We start from the raw sequence: 13,368 nt of genomic DNA, 5'->3' as shown, positions 1-13,368 counted from the left end.
GAGTCAATTTCATAGGACAGAGTAGAACTGCCCCATAAGGTTTCTAGGCTGTAGTCTTTATAGAAGCAATAAATATTCTTTTTTTCAAAGTTCACCTGAATTGTGACTTACTCATTATATGTAGCAGTGAGAGCTGTTTGGAAAATAAGATTGTATACATGAGGTAGAACTCTACCTTAAAATCTAGGCAAAGGAAAGTTAGAATTCAAGACTATATGTAGAAGAAAATTGATAAAGTGTATGTGAGCATAATCTAATGAAATAATCATTTTAGGAAGATTAGTCTAGTAGCAGCAGTGTGGCAACAGTGGGTCTGAAAGGAAGTATTTAATTACTGAATTCTTTTGATTGATTTTCTCCCTTCCCCCAATTGTTCTGTTAGTGAGATTTTACTTGGCTTCCTGTTTACCATTTTGCAAGACGAGACAAGAGTTGGTGGCAGAATTCTAAATTACAGAATGATTCTAGTTTTCAGGATTTGAGGGATTATTCCTCTCCCCTTTTAGAATCTGTAATCTCTTTCCACTGTTGACAGGGAAGTGAATATTGGATTTCTGCTTTCAGCATTGGTAATTTTTTCAGGTCCCAGTGCCAGATATCCAAGTAAAGCTACCTAAGCATTTTCTCTGAGCTGTGGCAGCCCTCTACTGGTTTGTGGAAGTTGCAACAACTTAGAACTCATGATGGTTAAGTGCTTGGCTGCTAACTCAATGGTTGACAGTTCAAAGCACTAGCTGCTCTGCAGGAGAAAAGACCTGGCAATGTGCTCATGTAAAGATTACAGCCCAGGAAACCCTATGGGGCAGTTCTGCTCTGTCCTGTACGGTCACTATGAGTTGGAATCAACTCGACAGCACACAATAACAACAGAACCTTAGAAGTCATCTGTGCCATCTCCCTCAAATGTAGATGAGTTTTTCATATGCTTCATTTAATAATTCTGATGGGGGGTTATATATAAACTATATGTAATGTTATAGGTCGTGAATATAAATGTTAGATACCCACTGGGGCAAATAGGTACTTGTAAATACAACTCCCTGTGTTACTTTCTCCCCAGACTAAATGTATTGTTGCAGTGTGGTCCTTTATAGTCAGATGTTGGACAGTGTCAGAAACTCTTGTTAAAACTGATCGCTATTAGAAATATTATGTGATGACATAATGCAAATTTTTTTTTTTTTTTTTAATTCGAGGTATTAAACCTACTGCCTCGAGTCAATTCCGACTTATGACGACCCTGTAGGACAGAGTAGAACTGCCCCATAGAGTTTCCAAGGAGCGCCTGGCTGATTTGAACTGCCGACCTTTTGGTTAGCAGCCGTAGCACTTAACCACTACGCCACCAGGGTTTTTTATTACTTATTACTCTTAGAAGAAAAATGCAGCAGATAAATGCTAATTACTTTTAAGTTATTGTCAAATCATTTTTACTTATTATCTGTTGCTCATGTATTCATTCCTTCTTGGGTTCTACCCAGAGCACTGTAGTTCTCTAGAACAGGTAGGTACCAAGTAGAAGTGGATCGTTTTTATTTTTATTTACTGATTATAAAAGTTCTTGTTAGCTGCCGTTCCGTTTAGTTGGCCCTGACTCATGGAGAACCCATGCACAATGGAATGAAATGCCGCCCAGTCTGCCATCCCTATGAGCTGTTGTGGATTGAACTGTTGTGATCCATAGGGTTTTCGTTGGCTGATTTTAGGAAGTAGATCACCAGGCCTTTCTTCCTAGTCTGTCTTAGTCTGGGAGCTCTGCTGAAACCTGTTTGGCATCATGGCAATGTAAGCCTCCACTAACACGCGAGTGGGGGCAGCACAGGTGGTGCACTGGCAGGGATTCCAACCTGAGTCTTCTGTAGAGAGGGCAAGAATTCCACCACTGAACCACCAGGGTCCCCCTCCCCCAGTGGTAAAAGTCGTGCACGTTCATTATAAAAGTTCAAATAATACCGACTGTCTAAAATACAGCATAAAAGTCCCTTAAGAACTTTAAAAACATTGTATTTAGGACAGTGTTGAAGACAGTTTACTTTAAAGGTTATGAATATATACTTGTGTCTTTGCCTATTGCATGCTGTTGGTTAAATTTGTGATCTTTGTGATAATAAATTCTTGGCCTGGAATGCAGCTATAAAGTCTAGTGTTCTTGTGGAGACAGTGTTATGGAATAGCTGCCCACAGACATTGTGAACCCTTGTTTGCCTTGGGAAAGTGTAATAAAGAAAACGCCTTCCCTTTTTATGGACCAGATTTGCACTTGAATGGTATGAGTAGTGAAGCAGGGAGAAGTCCAGTTAATATCTTAGAAGCATAGCCATTTATTTTAAAGCTTTTTCCATTGTTTTTCAAAACCACTTTTAAATGTAAAGGAATTTAAGCTGTCTGATCTTCGTTTGGAAACCCTGGTGGCGTATTGGTGAAGTGCTACGGCTGGGCTGCTAACCAATGGGTCGGCAGTTTCAATCTGCCAGGCACTCCTTGGAAGCTCTGTGGGACAGTTCCAGCCTGTCTTTTAGGGTCGCTATGAGTCGTGATCGACTGGACTGCGCTGGGTTTGGTTTTTGGTTTTTGGATCTTTGTTTAAGTGGGAAATAGTGTTGATATCCTGGAGTCCGACTCAGAGCGACCCTACAGGACAGAGTAGAACTGCCCCATAGAATTTCCAAGGAGTGCCTGGTGGATTCAAACTGCTGACCTTTTGGTTAGCAGCCATAGCACTTAACCACTATGCCATCAGGATTTTCTAGTATTTAAATATAATGGTTTATTCTTCTTCGCATGGGGGAAAAGAGCAGTTAAGTGTGTCTAATTATTTAATAAGCTATTGTTTTTGCATTCATAGAAAAATATTATTAGAATGTGGAATGAGATTGTTCTAAACCTCTTATCCTGGAATCCGAATCTTGGAAGGAGAGGAGATCTTAAGTGTCATTTAATCCAACTGTTTTAAAGAAGAAGAAACAAATATTGAGGAGTGATGAAGGTCCAACAGTAGTCACTGGTAGATCTCAGAATAGAATCTTGTACTAAAGGCTCCCAGATCAAATCACAGAGAAAGTAAGGGTCACTTCCCCAACTGAATGACTCTCACCGACTATTGAATCTCTTTTTGTGGCTTGGCCCTTTACTAGTTGCCTTTTTCTCAGAACAGTTCAGAGGAGACTTTTTTTCACTCCTACAGCAATTGCTGCCCAGCAGAAGCTAGAACAGAAGATCACTCTCATTTCATTCCATGCTTATGGTTATCTCTTTACTTTCTTTGGGTAAGTAGAATATAAAATTAATGGTAATTTGAGAGGGCAGCATTTTTAACATTTTACATGTGCAAGGTTTATGCTAGGTTGTAATTTCATTTACTTCTCATAGCCTTATGAATTGAGCTTTATTATTTCATAACATAGATGAAGAAATAAAGGAGCTAGGACTTTCAGTTGTATTTAATTCTAAAATATGCTTTCTGGTAACTTCTGGACAAGGTGGTAGACTCCGCTGACTGGGGAAGCCCCCTTCTTTTCCAAATATATGGAAATGTTAAAAGTAAAACATTTAAAAAATACACAGCTGAGCTTGAAAGCAAGAAAGAAAAATCTGCAGGTGCCTGAAATGAAATAGAACTCATACAGTCATAGCAGAAAACAGAAACTGAAGGCCCTACCCTCTAGGAAAAATAGATACAGACTTACTTTAGCCTCTGAGCTTTAATAACGGCTTTAAGATACACACTTTAGTCTTTGAGCTTTAATCCATAGCACCAGGAATGCTTGGGAGCTGAAACTGGGCCCAGGCAAGGAAGGATCTGAATTATTCATGAATGAGGCCTAGAAAAAAAGTCTGTCTACCAGAGTGGGTTTGTATTTCCTGGTATATCTTCTTCCTTTTCTTTTATTTTCAACCTTTTTAGTGGTATAGCTTTGTTGTCTAGTACGAAGAGTATTGCTAGGTCTTGTTTTTTATTCAGCCTTACAGACTCGATTTTGCGATTAGTGAGTGAATCTATTTTCATTTATGGTAATGACGTATATTAAAAATTATTTGTTTTATTTACTGTTTCTATAATTTTTCCCTCTTTTGTCCTTCTCTTATGTAGATTGAATATTCTTTTTTTCATAGACATACATTAATTTGGTATTTTTATTGAGACTTGTACTTAATGCTTGAAGCTGTTGGGTGGTACAAACAGTTTGTGCTTGTCTGCTAACTTCAAGGTTGACAGTTTTGAACCTATGCAGCAATGCTGTGGAAAAAAGGCTTGGTGAACTGCTTCTGTAAAGATTACAGCCAAGAAAACTCTATGGAGCAATTTTACGCTGACACAGAGTTTCCATGAGCCGGAACTGACTCAGTGGCAGTGGGTTTGTTTTGGTTTTGTACTTCATTCACTCTCTATGATCAATTTCTTAACCTTAAAAATATTTATCTTCCCCACATACACAAATGGCGAATAAGCACATGAAAAGATGCTCAGCGTCATTGGTCATTAGGGAAATGCAAATCAAAACCACAGTGAGATGCTACTCCCCACCCACTAGGATGCCTGTTACAAAAAACTGGAAAACCGCAAGTGTTGATGAGGATGTGGAGAAATTGGAACCCTCCTGCATTGCTGTGGGAATGTAAAGTGGTGCATCCAGTATGGAAAACAGTTTGGCGGTTCCTCATTGTTTTTGGATACACAAACAACACTTCAGTGACTATCTTTGTATATTATCTTGGTATGTTTGTTTAAGTAATTCTGTAGAATAAATTCCTAAAAGTTGAATTACGAGGACAAAAGACTGTGGGTTTGTGTATACTTTGATGGCTTTTGCCAAATTCCCCTCCAGAGAGGTTATCCCAGTTTTCATCCCCATCAGCAATGTTTGAATATGCAGGTTTCCTTGCATGCCTGCCAACATAGCCTTAAGCTTTGCCAGTCTTTTAAGTGAAAAGTAGTGTCTTATTATTTTATAGTTCTAAAATTATGAATGAGTTTGAACACATGTATATTGAACGTTTGTATTTATTGATCTTTAAACTGCCTCTTCATGTCTTCTTATTTTTTGTAGTAAGTTGTTCATCTCTTTTTTATTAATATGCTGTAATTCTTTGATTATGCTTTTTCATATGTCTGGCAAATATTCTCACTTGTCTTTTTGCTTTTGTTCATGTTACTTGCATTGTAGAAGTTTTACGTCTTTATTTAGGACTTCTAAAAATGACTTTTAGGGTTTATACTATGTGTTAGAAAGGCTTTTCTTACCTAAGGCTTTTTTCTTAGTACTTCTGTGTGGTTTAATTTTTATTTCTTTGAACCAGCTGTGAACATTTTTAACTTGTCAAAATTATTCCGAAATTCATTTGGTGAGGATTGACAAGATAATTTTGAAAAAGAGGAATGATGAGGAGGGACTAAAATGTTTTATAAAGCTATACAATAAGAACAGTATATTATTGGTACAAGAATGGAAAGACAGAAGAGTGGAACAGACTATAAAGTCCAAAAATAGATTCAGATATATAAAGGAATAAGATTGTGATTTAAAATGGCATAACAGATAAATGGATGAGAAAATAAACATCAAAAGATGTTAAAGGAAATAAGGTTGAATATGTTTTCTGATGTGGGGATGGAGAAGTCTTACTTCAGCCTAAAAGTAAAGGAAGGAATCCATAAGGAAAATTACAAGCATCAAGACCCTCATCCATTGCTGGTGGAGAAGTAAAATGGTGCAGCTGCTGTGAAAAACAGTCCATAGTTCCTCAAAAAGTTAAACATAGGACTACCATATGACCCAGCAGTCCCAATCCTAGCTATATACCCTGAAAAAGTGAAGGCAGGAATGCAGACAGAAAACCGTATGCCAGTATTCATTGCAGCACTGTTCACGATTGCCAGAAGATAGAAACAACTTAAATGCCCATCAGCAGACGAATGGCTAAAACGTGGTACGTGCATACAATGGAATACGACTCAGCCATAAGACAAGTGAGATCCTAATATATGCTACAGCGGGGATGAACCATGAATGCGTTACGCTAAGTGAAATAAGTCAGTCACAAAAAGACAAATACTGTATGATCCAACTTCTGTGAAATAGGTAGATGTATAGAGCCAAAACCTAATTAGTGGTTCCCAGGGTTGGGGTGGGGGAAGGCAGAATTATTGCTTAGGAAGCCCCGAATTCCTGTGAATGGTGGTGGAATAATTTGGAAAAGAATAGTGGTAATGGTTGGCATTTGGTTCAGACACGATGAACTTAATGCTACTGAATTGTACATGTAAAAAGTTTTGGCAAATACTTGGTTATCCATATTTTTACCACAATTTAAAAAAAGACAAAAAACATGTTTACAAGGAAAATGACAGCATTGTTTCTCTTCCATTACAGATCAGTAGGAAAAAGATTTATGACCACAGTAGAAAAATGGGCAAAGGATATGAACAAAATTCTGTCCAGGAAGTATATGGAGGAAGTGGATAAATTGAGTTTGAAAAGGTTTGTGATAGAAGTCAAAGAACCTAAGGAACCAGAATGTGGGATGGGATATAGGCATGAACTTTGATGAAAACTGTATGGTGGCAGATACAAAGACGGTAAATGACAAAAAAGTCTATGAGGTGGTGACTGGGAGATGTGCTTACAGATCACCTGAGGAGCTTTAAGATTTTTTTTTCTCTACTTTAAAACAAAACAAAATAGAAACTTACTTTAGTTTAAGATTTATAGAAAAACTGGGAAGATAGTACAGAGGGTGCCTGTGTACCTCACACCAGTTTTCCCTGCTGATAACATCTTACATTAGTGTGGTACATTTGTCATGATTAATAAGTGGGTATTGGTACATTATTATTATCTGAACTCCATGTATTGTTCAGATTTCTATGGTTTTACTGTTTTAGTGTTCCAGGGTACCACATTACATTTAGTCGTCATGTCTCTTTAGATTCCTTTTTGCTGCCTGTTCCTCAGACTGTCCTTGTTTTTGATGACCTTGACAGTCTTGAGGAGTACTGGTCAGGTATTTTTTAGGTTGCCCACTATTGGTGTGTCTGATGTTTTTCTCACAATTAGTCTGGGGTTTTATGTTTTGGGGAGGAAGACCCCAGAGGGAAACTTCCATTTTCCTCATGTTTTATCAAGGATACACATTATCAACACTATACACACTTTTATCACTGTTGATGTTAACTTTGATCGCCTGGCTGAGGCAGTGTTTGTCAGGTTTCTCCACTGTAAAGTTACTCTTCCCCCTCCCACCTTACTGTACTCTTGGAAGGAAGTCACTATACAAAACCCAGGCTTAATTAAGGAGAGGAGAGTTACGCTTCACCTTCTTGAGACCGGAGTATCTGCTTAAACTATTTGGAATTCTTCTGCCTGAGAGATTTGTCTACTGTCTCCATTTTTTTAATTTATTCAATCATTTATTTATACCAGGATGGGCTCCTGGACATTTATATTATACTCTAAGTTATAATCCAGGACTACTTTATTTTGTTGCTCAGATTGTGCCAGCTTTGGTCACTGGGAGCGCTTTCAGTTGGCTTCTGTATTCCTTCGACATACCCTCATCATTGTGTTCTTATATGCACACACACGCGCGCGCGCACACACACACACACACACTGAGCATATCTTTACTTTCTGGCCCTACGAGATGCTCCAGGCTTTCTCACATGCCCCCAGTTCTAGAATCATTTCTCCAATGAGCCCTGGTTCTTATTGGAGAGTGGCATTTAAAACCAAGGTCTAGGCACTAGGTGTGTTCTTGTTGACAGGATTTTGTTGCTTCTAGCCCTCTCAGCTGACATAGGAAGGGTATATACGTGTGTATACTAACTCTAAGGAGCCGTGGTAGTGCAGTGGTTAAGTGCTTGGCTGCTAACTGAAAGGTCAGTGGTTTGAACCTACCAGTCATTCTGCAGGAGAAAGATGTGGCATTCTGCTGCTGTAAAGATTACAGCCCTTAGAAACCCTATGGGACAGTTGTACTCTGTCCTATAGAGTCACTATGAGTTGGAATCACCTTGATGGCAGTGGGTATACTAGCTCTGTGTACACATACTTATAGCTATTTCTACTTGTAACCATCTGTATCTAAATAAGCTAAGCAGGAGTTCATACTGATGCTTCCAGTTCTACAGTTGCTTGTCTGTAACCTTCCATTCCAACAGTAAGAAACTGGGCTCCCACCATTCATTTCCTTAATTGTTCATTTCCAGTATACATGTATAGTGGCTTCAGAATTGTTACCCTGTGCCCCTGGAGAGCTTTTTTTAAATTGATGAAACTCACAGTAACATAATTTGACCCTCTTAACCATTCCAATGTGTACATTTCAGTGGTTTTTAGTATATTCACAATTTTCTGCAACCATTACCAGTATCTGATCCCAAAGCATTTTCATCATGCAGAAGGATGTCCACACCCGTGAAGTCCTTGCTCCCAGTTTGGCTTTTCCCCAGCCCCTGGCAATTTTAGGGAGCTTTTTAAAAACTGATTACTCTTCCCCTCCCAGATATTCTGATTCACTGTCTCTAAGGATTAATTTAGGAACTTGTATCTTTAAAAATTTCTTGCATGTCTAATCAATTTCAGACTGCAGCAGCTGATAAAAATCGTCTATTTCTTCATCTTTGGCCCTAGTGATTGGTGCGTAAATTTGAATAATAGTCGTATTAACTGGTCTTCCTTGTAGGCGTATGGATATTATCCTATCACTGACAGCGTTATACTTCAGGATAGATCTTGAAACGTTCTTTTTGACGATGAATGCAACACTGTTCCTCTTCAAGTTGTCATTTCCAGCATAGCAGACTATATGATTGTCTGATTCAGAATGGCCAATACCAGTCCATTTCAGCTCACTAATGCCTAGGATATCGATGTTTATGCGTTCCATTTCATTTTTGACAATTTCCAATTTTCCTAGATTCATGTTTCATACATTCCGGGTTCCGATTATTAATGGATGTTTATAGCTGTTCCTTCTCATTTTGAGTTGCGCCACATCAGTGAATGAAGGTCCCGAAAGCTTTACTCCATCCACATCATTAAGGTCGACTCTACTTTGAGAGGCAGCTCTTCCCTAGTCATCTTTTGAGTGCCTTCCAACCTGGGGGGCTCATCTTCCAGCACTATATCAGACAACGTTCTGCTGCTATTCGTAAGGTTTTCACTGGCTAATGCTTTTCAGAAGTAGTCTGCCGGGTCCTTCTTCCTAGTCTGTCTTAGTCTGGAAACTCAGCTGAAACCTGTCCTCCATGGGTGACCCTGCTGGTATCTGAATACCGGAGGCATAGCTTCCAGCATCACAGCAACACGCAAGCCTCCACAGTGGTGACAGACCCACTGACAGACATGCAATCAAGATGCATTGATAATTACTGGTGATTGGAATGTGAAAGTTGGAAACAAAGAAGGATCAGCAGTTGGAAAATATGGCCTTGGTGATAGAAACAATGCCGGAGATCGAATGATAGAATTTTGCAAGACCAACGACTTCTTCATTGCAAATGCCTTCTTTCACCAACATAAACGGTGACTGTACACATGGATCTCACCAGATGGAACACACAGAAGTCAAATTGACTACATCTGTGAAAAGAGATGCTGGAAAAGCTCAATATCATCAATCAGAACAAGGACAGGGGCCAACTGTGGAATAGACCATCAATTGCTCATATGCAAGTTCAAGCTGAAACTGAAGAAAATCAGCAAGTCCACAAGAGCCAAAATATGGCCTTGAGTACATCTCACCTGAATTTAGAGACCATCTGAAGAATACGTTTGACGCATTGAACACTAGTGACAGAAGACCAGACGAGTTGTGGAAGGACATCATCCATGAAGAAAGCTAGAGAGCATTGAAAAGACAGGAAAGAAAGAAAAGACCAAGATGGATGTCAGAGGGGACTCTGAAACTTGCTCTAGAACATCGAGCAGCTAAAGCAAAAGGAAGAATTGATGAAGTAAAAGAACTGAACAGAAGATGTCAGAGGGCCTCTCGAGAAGACAAAGTAAAGTATTATATGTGCAAAGAGCTGGAGATGGAAAACCAAAAGGGAAGAACACGCTCAGCGTTTCTCAAACTGAAAGAACTGAAGAAAATATTCAAGCCTCAAGTTGCAATAGTGAAGGATTCTATGGGGAAAATATTAGACAACGCAGGAAGTATCAAAACAAGATGGAAGGAATACACAGACAGAGTCATACCAAAACGAATTAGTCAATGTTCAGCCATTTCAAGAGGTGGCGTATGATCAGGAACCGAGGATACTGAAGGAAGAAGTCAGGCTGCTCTGAGGGCATTGGGGAAAAACAAGGCTTCAGGGATTGATGAAATATCAATTGAGATGTTTTAACAAACAGATGCGGCGCTGGAGGTGCTCACTCATCTATGCCAAGAAATATGGAAGACAGCTTCCTGGCCAACTGACTGGAAGAGATCCATATTTATGCCTATTCCCAAGAAAGGTGAGCCACCTGAATATGGAAATTATAGAACAGTATTATTAATATCACACACAAGCAGAATTTTACTGAAGATCATTGAAAAATGGCTGCAGCAGTATATTGACAGGGAACTGCCAGAAGTTCAGGCTGGTTTCAGAAGAGGACGTGGAACCAGGGATATCATTGCTAATGTCAGATGGATTCTGACTGAAAGCAGAGAATACCAGAAGGATGTTTACCTGTGTTTTATTGACTATGAAAAGGCATTTGACTGTGGATTATAACAAATTATGGATAACATTGTGAAGAATGGGAATTCAGAACACTTACTTGTGCTTATGAGGAACCTTTACATAGATCAAGAGACAGTTGTTCGGACAGAACAAGGGGATACTGATTGGTTTAAAGTCAGGAAAGGTGTGCGTCAGGGTTGTATCCTTTCACCATACCTATTCAGTCTGTATGCTGAGCAAATAATCAGAGAAGCTGGACTATATGAAGAAGAACGGAGCATCAGGATTGGAGGAAGACTCCTTAACAACCTGCGTTATACAGGTGACACAACCTTACTTGCTGAAAGTGAAGAGGACTTGAAGCACTTAGTAAAGAAGATCAAAGACCACAGCCTTCAGTATGGATTACACCTCAACATAAAGAAGACAGAAATCCTCACAACTGGACCAATGAGCAAATCATGATAAACGGAGAAAAGATTGAAGTTGTCAAGGATTTAGTTTTACTTGGATCCACAGTCAACAGCCATGGAAGCAGCAGTCGGGAAATCAAAAGACGCATTGCACTGGGTAAATCTGCTGCAAAGGACCTCTTTAAAGTGTTGAAGAGCAAAGATGTCACCTTGAAGACTAAGGTGTGCCTGACCCAAGCCATGGTATTTCCAATCACATCATATGCATGTGAAAGCTGGACAGTGAATAAGGAAGACCAAAGAAGAGTTGATGCCTTTGAATTGTGCTGTTGGCGAAGAGTATTGAATATACCATGGACTGCAGAAAGAATGAACAAATCTGTCTTAGAAAAAGTACAACCAGAATGCCCCTTAGAAGCAAGGATGGCGAGACTGCGTCTTACATACTTTGGGCATGTTGTCAGGAGGCATCAGTCTTTGGAGAAGGACATCATGCCTGGCAGAGTATAGGGTCAGTGGAAAAGAGGAAGACCCTCAACAAGGTGGATTGACACAGTGGCTGCAACAGTGAGCTCAAGCATAACAACGACTGTAAGGATGGCTCAGGACCGGGCAGTGTTTCGTTCTGTAGTGCATAGGGTCGCTATGAGTCAGAACCGGCTCGACCTAAGAACAACAACAACATCTTTAAAAATGTTTTCTAAGCAGGAGGAAAGTGGGATGCAGACCTCAAATTCTACCAAAAAGACCAGACTTAATGGTCTGACTGAGACTGTAGGGAACCCAGAGGTCATGGCCCCTGGAATCTCTGTTAGCCCAAAATTAAAACATTCCTGAAGCCAACTTTTCAGACAAAGATTAGACAGGACTATAAGACATAAAATGATACTGGTGAGGAGTGAGCTTCTTGGCTCAAGTAGACACATGAGACTATGTGGGCAGCTCCTGTCTAGACGCAAGATGAGAAGGCAGAGGGGGACAGGAGCTAGTTGAATGGACATGGGAAATACGGGGTGGGGGGGGAGAGGAGTGTGCTGTCACGTTGTAGGGAGAACAACTAGGGTCACATAACAATGTGTGTATAAGTTTTTGTATGAGAAACTGACTCGAATTGTAAATTTCCACTTAAAGCACAATTTTAAAAAAAGAGGAGTAAAAAAAATAAATGGAAAAAAAAAGAACCTAGAGCCCTCTAAAATACTGACAAGACTATAAAGCAGTCTCAAAATACAAACTCTTAGTTTTTAGAGGAACATTTCTGCTTATCTTTATATCATCACTGTTGCCTTTAGTTTATTGTATTGTCGGTTCTGCCATTTTTGTTATTATAACTTAGCATTAGTTTGGCGACATTGCTACTTAATAAATTTTACTTGTTTTGTAAAACTTACCATGTGTATAGTGATACTCATTTTTATCAAAAGTATATTTTGGCAAATTTTCCAGTAACTGGGCTTTTTTTTTTTTTGTATTTCAGATGAAGGTTTACAGAACAAATTAGTTTCTAATTAAACAATTAATACACACATTGTTTTATGACATTGGTTGTCACCTCCACGACATATCAGCATTCTCTCCTTCTTGACCTTGGGTTCCCCATCAGCATCTTTCCTGCCCCTTCACGCCTTCTTGTCCTTGCCCCTGGGTTGGTGTGCCCGTTTACTCTCATTTTCTTTTATGGGCTGGTCTAATCTTTGGCTAAAGGGTAAACCTCAGAAGTGACTTCAGTACTCAGTGAAAAGGGAGTCCGGGGGCCATACTCTCGGGGTTTCCCTAGTCCCTGTTAGACCAGTAAGTCTGTTTTTTTTTTTAAGTTGGAATTTTGTTCTGCATTTCTCTCCAGTCTCTGTGGGACCCTCTATTGTGATCCCCTGTCAGAGCAGTCAGTGGTAGTTGCCAGGCACCATCTAGTTGTGCCGGATTCAGTCTAGTAAAGGGTGTGGTAGTTATGGTCCACTTTGTACTAATTTTTCCCATGTGTCTTTGGTTTTCCTCATTCTCTCTTGCTCCAGATGGGGTGAGACTAGTGCAGTATCTTAGATGCCCGCTCGCAAGCTTTTAAGGCCCCAGAAGCTACTCAACAAAGTAGGATACAGAACATTTTCTTCATAAACTATGTTATGCCACTTGAGCTATATGTCCCCCGAGACCATGGTCCCCAGCCCTCAGCTCAGTAATTCAGTCCCTCCAGGAGTTTAGTTGTGTCTATGGAGCTTCCACGACCTTGCCTTGGACAAGTTGTGCTGGCTTCCGCAGTATTGTGTACTGTCTTAGCCTTCATCA

At 39.7% G+C, this 13,368-nt stretch overlaps 1 protein-coding gene across 3 annotated transcripts in view; it reads left to right on the top strand.

Moving 5' to 3' along the window:
* ANKRD12 (ankyrin repeat domain 12) overlaps positions 1 to 13,368 on the top strand; it is a 165,833-nt gene that overhangs the window by 15,229 nt on the left and 137,236 nt on the right. Inside the window, exon 1 of one of the 3 annotated variants that reach the window (XM_049900149.1) lies at positions 5,220 to 6,479. The exons of the other annotated variants lie outside the window; for them this stretch is intronic. The gene's annotated coding sequence lies outside the window, so the exon portion shown is untranslated. Of the gene's footprint in view, positions 1 to 5,219; positions 6,480 to 13,368 lie in introns of those variants that run through there. 3 annotated transcript variants of the gene reach the window in all.

This window comes from Elephas maximus, chromosome 11, assembly GCF_024166365.1.
Source record: "Elephas maximus indicus isolate mEleMax1 chromosome 11, mEleMax1 primary haplotype, whole genome shotgun sequence".
NCBI classification, from domain to species: domain Eukaryota; kingdom Metazoa; phylum Chordata; class Mammalia; order Proboscidea; family Elephantidae; genus Elephas; species Elephas maximus.
The sequence above is the reverse complement of the archived record's forward strand: the minus strand, read 5'-3'. Positions and strand labels throughout refer to the sequence as shown.